This window comes from Mizuhopecten yessoensis, unplaced genomic scaffold (genome assembly GCF_002113885.1).
Source record: "Mizuhopecten yessoensis strain PY_sf001 unplaced genomic scaffold, ASM211388v2 scaffold9615, whole genome shotgun sequence".
NCBI lineage: Eukaryota > Metazoa > Mollusca > Bivalvia > Pectinida > Pectinidae > Mizuhopecten > Mizuhopecten yessoensis.
This window is the reverse complement of record NW_018408136.1, coordinates 1,221,780-1,237,813: the sequence shown is the minus strand read 5'-3', so window position 1 is coordinate 1,237,813 and position 16,034 is coordinate 1,221,780. Positions and strand designations below refer to the sequence as shown.

General features: G+C 35.0%; 1 long non-coding RNA gene across 1 annotated transcript; it reads left to right on the top strand.

Moving 5' to 3' along the window:
* The first annotated feature begins 199 nt into the window (after positions 1-199).
* Positions 200-14,550, top strand: LOC110458445. The gene is made up of 4 exons (XR_002463795.1): positions 200-292; positions 4,269-4,307; positions 5,576-5,756; positions 6,991-14,550. It is a non-coding gene; the product is annotated as an uncharacterized LOC110458445 (long non-coding RNA).
* Positions 14,551-16,034: the final 1,484 nt, after the last annotated feature.

Below are 16,034 nucleotides of genomic sequence, written 5' to 3'. Positions count from 1 at the left end.
TTAACAATGCTATAAACATACTTCGGTGACGACTATACGGAATAAATGGAAACTAACCTTTTTATTATGGTGTTGACTAATTTTCCTTTTGGAATAATTTACAAAATACACCATGCGTCTACCAAATGTAAGATACTTCTTATTATTACTATACAATACAGCATAGTTTACTATAATCCGGATAATCTATTGAACTCCGTTTCCAATATTATTTTCATTTTCATAGGGAATTCCCCTAAATCGGACAAAATATTGCCAGAAGAGGAAGAAAAAAAAGAAAAATACAAGTTTGGTAAGCCAATGTTTCTCGTGCTCAGATGTCTAGTTTAAAGGAAATGGTTTATCTTGTGAGTTATCTCGTCCGTTTTCATTTTTTTTTTTTTAATATTTTGAGAAAGAAAGCGATGTAATGATAAATGAATATTACAACAAAGTGTCACCCTAACCAACCAGGATGTTATGTGGAAGTTTCGTATTGTTGTTTTCGTCAAAATATGCAATAACTAAGGACAGGTTAAGGTATTCTTTCAGATGAATACTCAATAAATACATTGCAAACATAAATTGTCCTTCCTGGTTCAATCACAAACATGTCTACATTTGTGTATGCATCTCCATATAATAGCTATATTATATAGGCACGCAGAAGCCATAACATGTTGTATTTGAAATATAGTTAATAAGGTTTTTCACACATGACCATGGGTAGAAATTGATTTTAAAGATATGATAACGACAGTATGTTCCAATATTGGCATTGGATCCTAACAAACTTAAATATATATATGGGCAAAGAATAATGACAGTGCCACTAGTCAATAGAGGTAGTAGTTTCCAGTTTTTACTTGCTATATAGTCCATGTGCAAATTCCATTATCCCAATATTATTCAACAAGATAAGCAATATTGAAAGTCATTCAGGCAATTGGTTTTTAGAACCACTAGTCCAGCTGGAGATTCCACTATTGTCCAGCCCTGATTACCACCAATTCAGGTATAAACAAATTCATTCCAATACAACAAGAGTCGTATAATGTCTCAGCCAGTTAGAAGTGGGCCATGTTATATTTCTGATCTGGATAATGGGACTCAACTCCTACTTAACAAACTGGGTACCTTTTACCTTCCCTTACATTAATGCAGTTCATAAAGGAGAGGTAACATTCACAAGTAATGAAGAGTTAAGATAAGTAAATGCATGTATATTTTACATTTTTGCCAGTGAAATATCGGATTCTATCAACTTGATAAAACTGATATCTTTCACACTGTGACAAATATCAAAAGTGATATTTTCACAGTGTGAAAATATCACTTTTTGGTATTGACTAATCATAATGGTATCTTCTATTCGCTGCATTGAAAGGCAACAACTTTTTGTTCAGATTCAAATGATGCGACGGTAGAGTAAGTGGTTGCTATGGTAAATGTTTGGTACACACACTTAAGTATTTACAGAAATATACAATTAATAACATTTTTATAAGCAATCATACTAGAAAATAGCAGAAAACTTTGAAATTGCGTTGAGTATCCCATTCAAAATAGCGCAGCCTTGTTGTCAAGCTTGACGTCATTAGAATATGGCGCTAATTATTTCTCTTCTGATTCCCGCCCTTTTTAAATGCATTGTATTTTTCATGTTTTATACTTTAAAAATGTAATAAATAGAAAATCTAATGGTGTCTTTAGTATTAACAAATGTATTTCACACGTGTGGCTAACATTTTGTCACTGACGTGCTGCACACTCATGAAAAATATCAAAATATTAGCTGACTCGTGAGATATATTTGTTGTTACTGAAGGCACCATTAAATATCCTCTATATATTTTTTACTTCTACTTCTAAATGGAACTGACCAACTTCAACAATTTGAAGATAAAATGTCAGACGAGGTGTGAAACATGGAAAGAGATTGTTTTTAAAAGATACGAGATGGTCCAATTTGCGTTTGAAAGGTGACGGTAGAGGGCTGATTTGAATAATTCCGTTGTGGGGCTTGAAACAATGTCAGGTGGGAGTTTATTCCACTCGGGTATAGTTCGGGGGAAGAATGATGCCTTTCTGGTCTGGGTTTTTGAGTGGGGAATTTGATACAAAAATGGTGGCCCGTTCGGGATTCTCCAACTGTATAGGGACCAATCTGTCCGACCCTACGATAGCGACTTTCTGGTCCACAATGCCTTGAAGCCTGGTCCACAATGCCATGAAGCATGGTCAGACGAGCATCTCTACGTCTATCTGCTAGAGGGCGCAGCTTTAGGTGGTCCAACATTTCTGACACACTGGAGGTCCGATGGTTGTACCTGTGCTTATTGAGCACATAGCGCGCTGCCCTTCGCTGGACCATTTCCAACTTGTCAATATTTGTTTGGGAGGGAGGGTCCCATACTGTACAGGCATACTCAAGTGATGGTCAAACTAATGATTTGCATGCCTGTACCTTGGCTGATGTTGAGCCAACCCTAAGATTTCGTCTTAAAAAGCCTAGCGTAGAATTTGCTTTTGGGCACATAGTATATATATGTGAATCCCATTTAAGGTCAGATGATAGTGTTACACCCAGACACTTGGCCTATCTAAGATGTTCCAGGATGTGTCCATGTAAAGTATAATCATGGACCATTGGAGTTTTGTCTTTAGTCACCGACAACACATTGCATTTGTTTGGGTTGAAGATCATTTTCCATGTATTTTCCCAGAGCGCTAGTTTGTCAAGATCTTTTTGAAGTGTTTCAGCATCACTGTTTGACTTGATAACTAGATATGCAATAGTGTCGTCTGCAAATAAACGGATTGTAGCATTTAGACCCACAGGGATATCGCCTTTAAAGTAAAGAAATAAACTGGGTCCCAAAACTGACCCCCAGGGTACCCCGGAATGGACATGGACAAAATCAGACTTCTCCCCCTCAACCACTACTGTCTGAGTTCTACCTGTCAGGAAACTCTCGATCCAGTTTGCGACATTTCCACGTATACCATAATGTTTTAGTTTATGGTTTAGGAGAAAATGACTGACCCTGTCGAAAGCCTTAGCAAAGTCCATTATGAGGACACCCGTTTGGCGTCCCTCATCAAGATTCCCTGAGATGCCATCCACAAATTCAAGAAGTTGGGTTTCGCATGATCGCGATTTGCGAAAACCATGTTGGAACGGATACAATATGCCATGGGTATCGGCATGGGTCATGACAGTTGAGACCAAAATGTGTTCCATAATTTTGCTACAGATACAGGTCAGTGATATGGGCCTGTTGTTTTCTGGGTGAAATTTTGGACCCTTTTTATAAGCAGGTGATACATTTGCAGATTTCCAGTCTGAAGGCACCATGCCTGTCTCCAGAGACTGATCAAATATTAGGGTCAATATCGGGGCCACTTCTGTTGCAAGCTCTTTTAGTACTCTGGGTTTGATGTCATCAGGGCCCCGAGGCCTTGTATGGATTTAGGCCTTGGAGCAGTTTTAAGACGCCCCCTTCATGCATAGATATTTCAGGCATGGCAGGGTATCCATCGTGAGTAGGTATGTTGCATCTAGTGCGAAACTGCTGGTCGGTAAAGATTCCAGGAGGAGCAAAAACAGACCGAAACCGTGCGTCTAGCACCTGGGCCCTGGTGGCAGGGTCATAAACAAGTCCACCGTCCTTTTTCAGAGGAGCCATGCCACCATGGTCCAACCCCTTGGATTCCACATATGACCAAAACCGTTTCCTGCAGGAATATTTTGTTCTCATTGGTTGTGTTTTCTGGGGTGTTGATATTATCAATATGGCTCCAGTAAGATGTTCAGAGTTTTCTCTGTATATGATGTTTCAGGTTTTTATACTTATTTTTTATTTCAGTGTCTCCCGATTTTTCCAATCGTTTGTACAATCTATTTCTTCTCCTGATAAGTTTCTTTATGTCAGGGGTAACCCAAGGTAGGCTGGGTTTTGTCTTAACTATCTTGTGGGGGATATGTTCTTTTATGAGTTTAGACAATTCAATTTTGAAATCCTCCCATATTTTATTTACGTCCCACTCGCTATTTTCTGTCATACAGTTGTACACGTTGATAAGCTCAGCTTTAATTGAATTCCAGTTTGAGTTACCATATACTGGGATGGATCTTGGTTTTTGAATAATTTTTTGTGGGGTAAGGTTCAACTCTGCATAGACTAAGTCGTCACTGAGGTATCCTAGAATAAAAATTTACATCCATTTATAATGGCTTTTATTCCCATAAAATTACCGTACAGTGATCACTTCTGTTTTCATTTCAGATTGAACAGATTCCAAACAAACATGGATTACCTTTATTTGTAAGTAAACAATGTATGAACTTCATTTATTTCTCTCACTTCTGTCTGTGAAATGAACGTGTCGTATGGACCAGATGTCATCCATATGATGTAACTTTTCCTATTCCGCTAGAACTATTCGCCCTCATGAGGCATTAAGCCTTGTGTTTGGCAACTTAAAAATCTTCCCCCTCAGGTTGAAATTCCCCTATTGCAACACCTTGGGGTCAGTGTGGGGTGTGAATGATTTTGAGTAAGAATAGGTGCTCCTATCTAGTGACAGGAGTCCAGTTCAGGAACTCAAAAATCCTGACGAGGAAATGTTAAATATAGATTGTTTGAGTTTGAAGTATTCAGTACTTTTGTTGGCTGAAACCATGATCATTCTTTGTGATATGTGACATTGTTAAATTGTCAGTGGTCAACATTATGCTTTATACAATGTGTATAATAATTATACGTTTGTATGTCATCAAAAATGTGTTATATATGGAAGGTTTATAAAAGTGATATTGTGATCAAGTTTTCCATGTTAAGGCCTATTTAGGTGCTGGGGACTTGCAACTGGTTCTTTTGATCAAAATTTATGATCATCACATCAGCCTTTGGCAAACTACTGTAGAATCATTTATTTTCTTGGGGTGAAAATTTCGTGGTATTCATATACTAGCCTGTTTCATGGACATCATATTTCGCTGATTTCTGACTTCCCCCTATCTATATCATACCAAATTTATGTTTTCGTGGGGATTTAAATTCGTGGATTTTTGTTATCCACGAAATAAACGAAATTTAATGCCCCATGAAAATTCACGATTTTACAGTAAAACGTGAGGTAGTGATTGTGGTGATGGATATCAAAAGATTGACAGAAGGACAAGTACAGTTAGCGTATTCAGTAATGGTCAGTTGATGATAAATACAATCCTTACACATATCTGTATAAGGCTGTATCTGTTACCTTCATAGAGAAAGACTGTTTCCTTATCAAAATATTACAGCACTGTCATGATTTATTTTAAATCCTAAGACGCGTTGGATTTGTTTGCTGTGGCTCCAGACTATATATTGAAACACTAACATTTAGTGTTACCCAGGTACTTGAATATATAATATCAAAGTTACTGTCAAATGAATACATTTCTTTGGGTATTTACTACAGTTTTTTGTCATATATTTTCGTGAAAATTTTATGATTTGCAGAATTGTCAGTGTTTGATATTGTACTTGGGTGTTTAGGATGAATTGCCAGTGTATAATATTTTAATATATGATATTTTTCCTTGCAGTATTTTGGTGATTCTTGTGTTCCTGAAAGTGCTGTTCTGGATATTTTACTTTTATGCTCGCTCGCAGCGTTTAAGGTCACGCAGAACTACACAGAGTTTAAGGTCAGGCAGAACTACACAGCGTAACTTTTTTGTGGTTGAAAGAACAAGACAAGTTGTAACTGGAAATGGTGTCACTCATGTAAGTGTCCTTCAAACTTCTAATCGGCAGCTTAATGTTATATATCAAAATATAACAAGTTATTATCCATGTTAACTTAGAAATCTGCATTATAGATGTAGCAGAATTTATCATAAACAGATAGATCTAGCCTCGCAGATATATCTCATTCTTTATAAAAGTAAACCTCTAATCTAGAAATTTTGTCTAATACAAATACAGTGTACCTTTTGCAAAGTTGATCATATTTTCACATTTCTTCTGTATGACCACTTGGTTACCTTGGATAACATCTGTGGGTACAACTGGACACTGTGATATGCTCATCAGACATGTGGTGGTAACTTTGTTCCATTAAAAGACTATCTATACTGTGTATGAAGATACAAAGCCATGATTGTTACTTCATCAGTGATATTCTGGGACACAGATTTTGTGTTCAAGTCTAATTTCTTGTTTTGATTAAAAAAAATAAAAAAATGAAATCATACTTTGTTAAATATTTGAAAAGAGTAAAAAAACATACTTCACGCCAATAACTGTTTTCATGTGTTTACATTTGACGTTTGATAAGTGAGTTACGAGAAAGTTGGCTTGAGCACACAATCCCTAATCTAGGCTTGAGGACGAGAATGGTTTCATAAATACAGGCCCTGGACACATGGTGAAAATGTTACACGCTTGAGAAATTCATTGATAAATTACTGAATCTTAATGTCTTCTGGAATTTGCATTTGTAAATCCAACTGTAACAAAATGATGTTCAAGACATTTGACTTTACAATAGTGTGTTGGCAGTGTGACTGAAATATTACACTTTTCATTGGTAATATTGGTACTTGTTACAAATAAATACTTTCACTCAATATACCTATGCATATTTCAAGATTCATTAGACAATGAAGTTTGTTTCTTTACTGAATTCAGGGTCATGCACTCAAAATTTCCTTGATCTAATTATTTTGATATCAAAATATGGAGATGTCCTTTTTGTATTACTGCACTATATATATTTTTTGCACTTGGTACTTAAACCAAATATCCCTTTAATAGATATATTATATTCAGAATACTTTTTTTTCTGCAAATAAGTATACATGTACAATGTACCAGGTACATGCATATGAGACAGAAATAAGTGTAATAACTATATATGTAAGTACATGTATAATTTAGCGGTGAAGTTGTAGCTAAAACATTTAAGTCTTCTCTGGTTCAGAATGGTGATAAAGTGACAATGCTTTCGTTGTTACAGGACCAAGCAGGGATTGTACAGAATGAATACCCCCATGCCTACACCAACCAAGCGGGACCCCAAAACTTCCCTGCACCACCATCTTACACAGAGTGTGTGGGTCAGCCTCAGACTGACACCAAACCACCATCTTATGAGCAGGTGGTCCAAGGTCAAGCCTCGACCTACCCCACACCTCCCGCTACAGTCCCTCCCACAGCCACCGCCACACCATTGGGTCAGCCAGGGGCACCCTCACCAAATCCACTGTACGGCTACGATCAGTAACAACAAGTGCTCAGAATCACCTGCAATCATCCTACATGTACATTGCATCATTATCTCAGACTTACCTGATAACTCTCGGGAGTATTGACACACATGGTGTTGGACAGTGACGGTGCTACATTACTCCAGTCTTAGCTTCACTCACCAGTGTAATAAATGGGAAGAAGCACTCTAGACGTATAAGTCATTTTGATGTGTAACCTGACTCAAGGTCTACAGGGTATACCTTTCCTAACCATGGTTTGCTGGACCAGACCTGACCACCAGTGACGAGGAATCAATATTCAAGATACACCTTTGGTAGACTATTGTTTTTAAACATCAATTATTTGCTTTAGAACTTTTCATTGTACTCTTACTTGTGCGTTTGAAAACTTTTACATGCATTTAATTACATCAAGTAACACAAAAAAATCAATTTGAATTTTTAATGGTACTAGATCTGAAAGCTTTACCTTATCAGGTTCTTTTTTTCTTGAAATATGCACATATATTTGTCAGATTTACACTGTGATATTGTGTGATCCTGACATTGTACATACTACATGTATATCTACTTTATATCCAAGTGGAAATCATCAGATTGCTATGGTGGTTTAAACAGACTACTACAAACTCTCATTGTCACATGTACACTCAGCGTCACCACAGAGTTAGATAGCTAATTCCTTAGTGTCACAGAAAAAATTAGACGGTTGGTTAAAATATTCCTGGATTGTTAAAACATGAGATGTTTGTCTAATTTGATTACAGGTGTCTTTTAAGTAGTTTATATCAGCTGTCTGTTTTAACATGAAATGAAAACAGTGAAAACATAAACAGGCCTATTCATCAAAATTAAACACAACTATATCTTCTGTTCATTCTGTCTTCCTATGACTTTCACTGTTACAAGGACATTAAACAACCAATTCTGTTCATTTAAAAAAAAAATCAAATTGTTATCCTCATAACTTCATTTTTTTTGGATATTCATTGCATAAATAATTGGCTCGGGAATATAGTACCATCATTATACAAATTTTTGTCATTAATTTTAGATATGGTACAATTGTTTTGTCATTAGTTTTAGATATGGTACTATTGTTTTGTCATTAGTTTTAGATATGTTACTATTGTTTAGCTGTAGATTGGTATGTTGTTCCTTCAATGCTGTTTTCAACTTCCTACAGAGTAAATAGCAAAACCTTTGATTCAGTGCTCGCTTGCTTTATACTAAAGCGAATGCTTGTGGTGGATATTTTGAACCGTGTCTGTTAATAACAAGTATGCATAAACTTGAAAGGCATGTTTGAGATATATTTTTTGACAACATGTATTTTTGAAGAAGAGATTTCAGATAAGGTGTGTCACATTCCAATGAGTTGGTACATAAATGTGAATTTTCTGCAGCTCTTCTAAACGAATCATAATCTATGTCATATTCACCTTAGCAAAACTTGATTATATTATATTATGGAAAGGAACAAGTTAAAATACAAGATAGCTATAATATGCTGTGCTATCCATGGAAAATGTTGCTATTAGAAACACGTAGACCAAGCCATGCATGCATGTATATTTTTTGCTTTTATTATTTTTAATCAAAAAATATTTTGGATGCATTAGTATATAAAATTTGAAAGCCATTACTTTAATAATCATAATTATTGTAGTTCTGAATAGCATCTATGTTATCTGTATGACACCAGACATCATAGAGGTACTTTTCTCTTCAGTAGAAAACTAGGTACAAATGATCTTGAGTAGGTACAGATAGGAATTTGATCAAGTTGTCAATTTTCTATTCAATCATTTGTCCAATTATTAATTGTGTTTAAAATTGATGTGGTTCTATTTTTCTTCTTCCTTTTTTAACAAGACCTGTGATGTCTTTCCCAATACTTCTTTTTGTCTCAATTTGCATTTCACTTCATTATCTACCATTCATCTCTGTTCTGATTTAAAATTCCTTCTATTGATGGTTGTGATGTAATAAGTTATATGAGAAGGCTCTTTTACCCTTTCATCACTGTAGACTCATCCATATGAATGTATGGCAGATCAAGTCTACGTAAGTTACCTAGGGGTGAAAGGGTTAACAAGACACATATCTAATATCATGTGATGTATGTCTATAGTTCATTTCTGTGTTGATGTACCGGGTATAGATAAATATATATTGACTAATTAGAAGGTAATTACTGTATCTGGCTTAACTATTCCCAATTAACAACAATATCACTATCATGTTCCATTAAAGATATTTATATACTGTTGTCCGTTCTTACTTCACAACAATAGGATATGTTATATATGGGTGATAGTTTGGGGTTTCTCAACATTGTTACTCTATTATTGTGGTGGAAGTCATGTTTATCTATCATATGTTGACAGAAACCAAGCTACAAATAGTAAACAGAATATGATATGCAGCATAGATAAGTTGTGAAGATATACATTATTATGTTGATCAGAGGTAAAGTTTTTATTTAAAAAACTATATTTGAGTGCACATCTCATTAAAAAGCTGTGCCCATATTGTGTTTACACCATCCAGACATCCTAGGTACATGATGTGTACAATCATGCAATTTAACAAATGTTTGCCCTGTTGTGTAATTATGTTTGCACTTATGTGTATTTTGTTACATTGGTTGGTTAACATTACGGACTGGAAAAAAACCACCCTGAAAGGCTAGAGTGCAGTAAGGTCAAATGTAGGTGTTTCACTTCTGATTTTTATATTTTGCAATTTTGTAATGTGTGTTTCTCAGTAGTACAGCAACTGTAAAACTACAAAAGTACAGTACCAGAACAGGAAGGGAACATTCTGATGAGTAACTTGGGTTTTGCCAGGCGATATGATATTATATAACATTAAAATTTTACATTTAAAATGAAAATTGAAGAAGAAACAAGCCAATTGATTTCTCAAAAATATGTTTGTTTGCTGTAAATTAAAGAAATATTAAGTTTTTTTTATCACAAACCATTCTTAAATTTACATCAACCAAGATAGCAATGCATTTTTTTATTTTTTTTTTTCCCCCATGGTGTTCCCAGATGTGCGCAAGACGTTATGCTCATGTTATACTTATCTGCACATGGTGTGTTCATTGCACATTGTGTAATGTTGTGCAATTCTTCAACTGTAATATCATGAAGAATAATACAGTTATTCCCTGTGAAACAATTAGGAGTTTTTTAATGATGATGACAGTCAGTTTCTTGACTGAGGGAAGTTTTGATGGGGATATCTGACGTTTGTAAAGTCTGTACAGACATATATTTGCCCTTGTTGACTAAAATTGATCTCGTGTACACATGTGATGGCATGTTATCAAGAAAGTGAATCTTAACCATAGCAATGTCTTATCATAACTAACATGTCATTTTTAGCTAAATTTGTAGCTATATACTGTAGAATGTACGAAGGAAATGTAAATAATGTTACAACAACAACGAAAACAATGATCTATTACTGATATATTGAAATTAAGGCAAAACTTTGCTTCCGATTATATTTTATTACACCCCAGCCCCATCAATGTAATTGTTAAGTAGTGTTCATGTGTCCTTATATGGTTTTAATCCTCAGTGTCTTACTCCAGCAGATCTATATAGAAACTTTAGTGGGTCAATCATTATAGCCCTACATGTGTGATTCAGTGTTATACATTTGACATTTATGGGTCCGCTATGTGTAAGTCTACATTATAAACAGTGTACTACCTGAAAAATTATATTTTAAGATCACTTGATGGAACATTGATTTTTTAGTTCAGAATCTTTGATATTTTTAATATCTGTGGATATACAGCGTAAGGTCCCTCAAGACATGTATTGGAATCATGTTTTTAAACTGATCATTCATTGTACTTTCTGATCCCCTTAGTTCACTTTGTACAATTAATGTTTGGCAATATTTATAAAGTACCATGATATATCACATCAGGTTTCCATATACGGTGAGGTACACATCAGAAGTAGAAACAGAATCATATCTACCAGTATGTAGTTTATTGTACTCAGAATATACATGATATTATAATGTGTTCTTTGAAATCCATTCACATGATTGGTTCTATCGAAAAAAATAATAATTTTGAAATAAAAGGGAATATGTGTAATTTACCTTAGATACAAGTCTTACATAAGAATACTTTTGAAAGAAGAAAGGTATCTTGTTAAATTGATCAAGTACTTCAATTAAATACTAAGGTGTATTGGTATATACAATGTATGTAGTGCTTAGTAGTAATAATTAATACAAATAGTTGCAGCTCCATTTTTTGATATAGATGTTTAATCGTGTTGACAACACATGTATTGGGGATACGAGACAGCTGACTAGTTGTGTAAGGAACACATCACTACTACCGTATCACCAGTGTGTAATTACAAGTTAATTACTTGTCACACGTATTGGGGATACGAGACAGCTGACTAGTTGTGTACGGAACACATCACTACTACCGTATCACCAGTGTGTAATTACAAGTTAATTACTTGTCACACGTATTGGGGATACAGGACAGCTGACTAGCTGGGTAAGGAACACATCACTACTACTGTATCATCAGTGTGTAATAACAAGTTAATTACTTGTCACGTGTATTGGGGATACGAGACAGCTGACTAGTTGTGTACGGAACACATCACTACTACCGTATCACCAGTGTGTAATTACAAGTTAATTACTTGTCACACGTATTGGGGATACAGGACAGCTGACTAGCTGGGTAAGGAACACATCACTACTACTGTATCATCAGTGTGTAATAACAAGTTAATTACTTGTCACATGTATTGGGGATACGAGACCGCTGACTAGTTGTGTAAGGAACACATCACTACTACCGTATCACCAGTGTGTAATTACAAGTTAATTACTTGTCACACGTATTGGGGATACAGGACAGCTGACTAGCTGGGTAAGGAACACATCACTACTACTGTATCATCAGTGTGTAATAACAAGTTAATTACTTGTCACATGTATTGGGGATACGAGACCGCTGACTAGTTGTGTAAGGAACACATCACTACGACTGTATCACCAGTGTGTAATAACAAGTTAATTACTTGTCACACGTATCCATTGCCTTAGTAGTATGTGGTATTGAACAGGCTGTTTGTGTCTTGGCACCCATATTTTAGATTACATTAAATTTGTACGAAACAACTTCTGTAAATTCAAGTATCGTGTAGTTTTTAAGATATACACTTGAGTAAAAAGTGAACTATAGCCCTTCTGAAAAATATACAGAAATGACATAGTTGACAAAGTTATATTTACACAAAATCAAAGTAATCGGAGAACTGCCACACATTAAGTTGTATTGGAATGTGTTATACGGTGCCACTTATACAACACACCTGTGGTTGCTGGTCGAGTGTGTTAAACCACATAAATGTCATATATCACGATGGTTATATTTTGCATGTTATATAAATATATATATGATAATAAATTGTAAGAAGGTGCTTGCCAGTTTAATAAATATAATACATTAACAGTTATATTTTAATAGCTGTGGTCAGAATACAGGCCGTATTTGCTCGTGATATTTATGTGGTATTCATTGCATCAAACCTCTTCAACACACTCCAATATAAACAGTACAATATAAACAGTACAATAGAAACACTCCAATATAAACAGTACAATATAAACACTCCAATATAAACACTCCAATATAAACAGTAAAATATAAACACTCCAATATAAACACTCCAATATAAATACTCCAGTATAAACAGTAAAATATAAACACTCCCAATATAAACACTCCAATATAAACAGTACAATATAAACACTCCAATATAACTTTGGGATGGACCTCCTGCTCATTTAGTTGTTCATTGTTTGTTGATGTGTACACAATTTGAAATACCTTAAACTGAAGTATGGTTTTATAGGAACCTAATACCTCTCTAATTAATTGATACCCTAGCTTTATCTATAATAATTGTACTTTTTTGGTTGATTTTTTTCGGTCATTTTTGAGTTTGAAATATTCAAGTAAATACATTGTAATTAGCTAGCAAAGGCCCCTTTCAGTAAGAATGATTTATAATGCATGCAGGTTAATTTGAAATTAATACAATTACACACATAACACTGACTTACATAGAAATATGTAACTGTTAAATGCTACGAGGTTACATCTACACATTTATGATAAAGAGTTTATCCTGGCTGTTTCCTTAACCGTCCAGACATTTGATGCATTGAATTCTGTGATAAATTGGCTTGGTTGTGGAAGGCTTGTGTAGTTTGTTTTAGCGTAGTGTTGTTGCCCTAATTGTGTCTTTTACCAATGTTTACGTACCTATTGTTAAGTTTATCTAAAGTTTATTAACATTTTATATAATCGGATATTTTACTGGGAACATTGTGTCCGACTACTACCTTCCCCATTTATTTCAGAAACTTACTAATGTAGGAATCAATTTGGTTTATTTCAACCATTGTCATTTTCACAAAGGGAACACTTTTTAGCAATGGATACATAGTTTTGCGCAGCTGAAGGGGTAGATATATAATTTTCCAATATGCAATTACTTTAACATGTAAATTGAATTTGTTTCCTAAGGAAATGTGTTCTATATTGATGGTATGGATTATTGATTTGGTTTGGGTTCTTTGGTCACACTGTCTGTGATGTATGATTTGTTCTGTCTGAATTCTTTCAATTGTCCTTTTGATATCAAAAATAATGACAAGATGAAAATTACATTGTACATCTGAAACAAACTATTTTGGTGTTTAAAAGTATCTTTTTTTGTAGATACCATTTTTTCTAATTGTTTTTGAGAGGCTACATTCTATTGATATTTTTTTTTGTTGAAATATACATTTCTCTTGAGATTGACCATAGCCTGTGTTTTACTGGATACAGAGGATTGCCTTGATTTGTCACTTTGGTACAGTATGATGAATATATGCTAGGATTGTTTTGAACACAAACTTAACATTATCAAAAACTTGTTTCGCAAGCTTTTGAAAATGCATATTTCCTTTGTCAAGCAAAGAGTGCAAAACAAAACCGTTTTCAATTGCTGTTGTGTTCAAAACAATCTTGTAATAATTCTTAGATGTTTCTATTTTTCATCCTTTCCTCTGTCATATCTGTTCTCAATTTTAATTACTTTATCACTGTTTTTTGCTTTTTGGATTAAAATGCTATAACACTATTATGATTAAGTTACCTGTATCATTTTTTGTCATTTGCTAATAACATGTATGCCCCTTTCAGTGGTACTCTTTGTGGTGCAATTAATAAAATTGTTAATAATCATAAAAAAACAGGTTGTTTATAAGTTAATTTAGTTAAGGTTGTATGCTACATTATCCTATGAACTGCGATATTTGTCAAGTTTTTGTTCACTTTATTTGTTTAAACATAATCAGACGTAGCAGGTGTCACCAGTGCCCTGTCCTTGTGTCCATCACTAATGCGGTAACCGTCTGGATTTAGGCAATGTTTTACTGTTTAAAGACTTCAAACGTTGGCGATATGAAGATGTTTTAGATTGAACGGCTTTATGAACGCTTTTTAAATATCTCCGTAGACAGAATATTCAGGAGATAAATCCGAGAATAATAATAAAACTATTCAATCGTTAAGTGAACATTTCTCCAAACAATTATGACGTGCAGAAGGGTTACGAATTGTTGTGAAAATTCTAAAGATAAATCCCGGAATAATAAATAAATATATGTTTTTGATGTTATGCTAGAGCCCCCTTAACAGAGGGCTGCGACCTCTGTACTACCAGCAAATAAAAATGGTCAGGACGTTCGACGCTCGCCTAAATCCAGAAAATCTCGTTTCTATATGTAACTGCTCGAGCGATCCTTGTGTCTCCCCTGAACTACCAAAACTGCAAATGTTGAGCATTTTCATGTCGAGCTACAGGCGACTTGTTCGTCCACAGAGTCACTTTCCTGCCTCCGCTGTTCTTCCCCTTTGTAAACTACGGCAACCAATGCAATTAACAACAACATAGGCAACCGCAAGCAATGTTTCGGCAACCATTGAACCTCGCCTGTGAATTCTCTATGCCATAATCGGCGACCAAGGAGGCACAAGGAAGGTAGAAGCATTAGCCAAATTGACGGTGAAATTTGCACAGGACGCATCTATTACGTAGCGACCATTGTGCATCCATCCTGCAACCACGACAAGCTTGTGCCTCCCTCCTGCCTCATTTGAGTAATCAACCTCCTCGGCGACCTTTGTCCGACTGTGTTGTACATGTTCAAACATTAACGGCGACCATGACGTCCATGGCGATGCCTAGACATCCTGTGTAACACCTTTGAACAACCTAGGCAACCAACATGAGTTTGTTGGTGTTCGTACCGATATATAATTTACAAAATGTCGTTACTTGCCTTTTAATAATGTCACGATGTCAGGAACATCCTTTCTGATTACCTATGCAACGAATTGTTTTTAACAAGGGCAGACGAAAGTTCCTATACTGGTAATGTAGTTTAACGACCGTTACAATATAACTTGAAACAGTAAGTCTGTCGTACGAGTTATCGTTCTTTGAACACATTTACCAAGTATTGTCGCTCATAGGTAGTGCACATAGATTCTAATCATGTCGTAATATTGTAATCTGATTGCAATCCCTAAAGTTGACGTCCCAGGTATTAATCACTGCTAAATACATGTAAATACAACAGCATTGCAAACAGTAATTTAAAGATGTAAATTTCTCTTATATCAGCACCTGTATAATTATGTATAACATATTATGGGTAACAAAATGTAATA